The sequence below is a fragment of the Apium graveolens genome, chromosome 7 (assembly GCF_009905375.1).
Source record: "Apium graveolens cultivar Ventura chromosome 7, ASM990537v1, whole genome shotgun sequence".
In the NCBI taxonomy this organism is placed as follows: domain Eukaryota; kingdom Viridiplantae; phylum Streptophyta; class Magnoliopsida; order Apiales; family Apiaceae; genus Apium; species Apium graveolens.
In genome coordinates, this window is record NC_133653.1 from 26,944,678 (window position 1) to 26,948,127 (window position 3,450).

Consider the following 3,450-nt stretch of genomic DNA (forward strand, 5'->3'; position numbering starts at 1 on the left):
TAGTCCGATTTAAGTGAAACGAAGACCCCTAGACTCAGAAAAATGAGACGAATCCAATAAAAATAGTTGTAAGTTATAATTTATTCTGAAAAAGAGTGGTTTGGTGATAACTGATAGTTCGTAGGTCCTAGTAGGGATATCATTGAGCCGAATAAATCCCGAAAAATTATAATAAAATCAGATAAGACTAGTAATGCAGGTATAAGCCCAGAATTGATTCTAAAAATAATTATAAATATAGAAATTAATTGTGTGCTTTACGTGTTACGTGTTATATGTGATTATGTGCATAAATGTGTTGTGTAAATATATGTATATATATGCGAGTCAGATAGAAACGCATGGGTAGACTGATAAGGTTGCGTGATATCAATTCAAGATACACGTATATAGTAAGTTATCTAAACACCTATATTTCCATGATTTGTTCAGTGTTAACAAGGCAGAGCAAGCTAGGGTCAGAAGGCAGTGAATTAAACCAGGTTAAGTACACACAAGGCAAGTTTTTCCCCTATTCTAAATTCAGAATAGTGAATTATATTTCTTTTCTATCATATCAATTCTCTTTGATAATCATTGTTCATATGCACTGTTGTCCATTTATTATTACTTGTTCCAGTTTCATTTCAATTCTTGATTTACCTAATTTATTGAATTCCCTGTTCATATTTCAATTCTTTTACCCTACATATATTCTGGTATATCCTGGTGTTGGGATATATCAATAGCATACCGATTGTTCCGGATGCTCAGCCTTGGACTGGATGGTTACTATAAAGGCTGGGTTTTTCCCAGACCATTAATTAATAGGCCATAGTTGCCTGAGTACTCCTTATGTTGGTTGGATCTATGCAGTTGGGTATAGATCCGCACTATATTCTGACTGATCAGCAGATTATAGTGCATATGTTGGTTCTTGTTTCCAGTCTTGTTCATTTGGCACTCGCCATCATTAGCAAATTATTATCATATACAGATACAGATGGTTGTTCAAACCAACAGCTTATTGGTTCATTTATTTCTCTCTCTTTATAATATATATATATATATATATATTGTTGCAGGCTTGTTGAGCAATTTTGGCTCATTTCTTTTATTGTCACTCCTATTGTTTTACAGTTAAGGTAGAGAATGAAACCCATCAGGACCCGCATAGTCAAGAAGCGAGTCAAGCAGCGGGACCCTCTTATACCAAGAGTGTTCCTTCCTATTCCCGAAGAGAGCTTTGAATTGCCAGATCAGGTGTAGCAGGATAAGTAGTAATGTTGGGTTGAATAAAAGTTTTGTGTAGTTTGAATAAAAGATTGCGTAGTGAAACTGTAGATAGAATAAAGTTTTGTAATAAAGAGAGTTCTTGAGACAGGTTTTATTTAGTTGGGTTTGTAATAAAGTGTAGTGCATGATTCTTGTTTCCAAACTCAACCCTTAAAAGATCCTGAGTAGTGATAGTTCGGGGTAATTATTATATTAATATTCCGCTTGTGCAGGTATAGTTGGTAATTGTTGTTAATAATGCCCCAAATCTATACCCCGGAATTGTTGGTATTCTTTGTTTTGGTTTTTAAAACTTTTAATGGTTAGTAGTAGTTTGACTCGTTTGTGCTAATTAATGGTTTGAAATGTACTAGTAATAGTTTGGCATAGTAAGTTGAGATATGTTGTTGTGATTAGACAGTGGATGGAATGCTTGTTGATTGATTCATTGGTTGTGGCTAGCTTATAAACGAATGAGTCATGCCGAATTTTCGGTAGGACTTAAAATAGAAAATAACGGTTCTATAAATGTTTCGTGTTTAAGTTGAGTATAAGTAACTTCCCGATTATATAGTATTTTTTATTGTGCACTTTGCAGTTACTATGGAGAATGAGTGCGGGCCTATTGTTAGATCACTCCTGACGATGCAAGATGATCATATTAGTACTGCCATATGGGCGGGAGGTGTGCGGGATAAGCTGGATGTACGGCAGTACACAGCTAATCATCAGCAGTGGATACTTTCTGATCCCCAACGTGAGTTGCTGAGGCAATGGGGTTTCTCGGCTTTCACGAACAATCGTTCAGTTTCTCAGAACGATATTCGTTTGATAACGACCTTAGTGGAAATGTACTAGTTTGTAATTAGTTTTCTCATTTATTTGAATCATCATTGAAAATGTTTGTGATGTTTGTGTATGAATGTAATTGCAGGTGGAGGCCAGAGACTAACACCTTTCACTTTCCATTTGGTGAGTTGACCATCACCCTCGAGGATGTATACATGATTATGGGCCTCCCTGTTAAGGGTCGTCCAGTTACTCATAGGGAGCTTGACGCTCTGAAGGCGTATTGGATGAGGGAATGGCAGGATGCAAGATTGGATGATGTGGGGCGTAAAGATATGTACAGGGACGGGGTCAAGCTTTACAAATTAAGGGAACGATATGCGAAGCTACCAGAAGGGGGGGGGGGTAGAATAGGATCTTGTGGTTTACACACGAGCTTATCTTTTATACATCATTGAGGGCATATTGTTTCCTTCATCGAGTCGATATACCGTGCATCCGAGGTATTTACTTGTATTTATAGCATCTTAGTCCTTCACTTGTCCTTTTTTCTTGATTTTGCATATGAAGCCCTGTATTCTCATTTATTTCCAATTTGACACGATAACTCTTGTAATTGATGCATTTTAGTTCTTAAATTGTAGTTTATAGCATCTTAGTTCTAATTTGACATTAATGTCGCATTGTTTTTACATATCATGCCCATATCATGCCCTGTATTCTTACTTACTATGTATTTCCTGTATCGCAGGTACTTACAGCTCATTTAGGATTCACCTCGGATTAAATCGTATGCATGGGGAACTGCTGTATTGAGCTATTTATTTAGAGGTTTGACCAAGGCTGCTCATAAGAGTGCAACAACACTTAATGGATGCACAATGCTACTGATGCTGTGGGCACACGAGAGGTTGTTACCTGGTGCTCCTAAGATTGCACCTGGGGTGGAGCTTGTTTGGCCGAGGGCTTTGGCATGGGCTGAGCCGAACCCTGATCGGAGGGAGAACCCTCACCACCATACAGGTACTGTTCTTTTTTGCATATTTACTATTTGAACTCTCCTTCGACCAAACATTTGCTTGCTTTTGAACTATCCAGTTTCATATTTTTTCTTATTGTTTTGCTTATAGGTCACTACCGGGGGGATTTTGACCGATTTGAGATGAGTTGGCTGACATGGGAGCCTTATCGGTTATTCTTTGATGCGGTGGACTATTCTGAGGAGCAGTATGATGTCGAGCTGATGGATACTTTGTATATGAGTCTCGGCCGTGTTCTACTTATTTGCTTCGAGATTGTCGAGTATGTCATACCAGACAGAATCTTGAGACAGTTCGGTATGCTGCAGCATAATCCAGATGATCCTATTGACATGTCTGCTCTGCGGAGGGACATGTTATCTCGTTG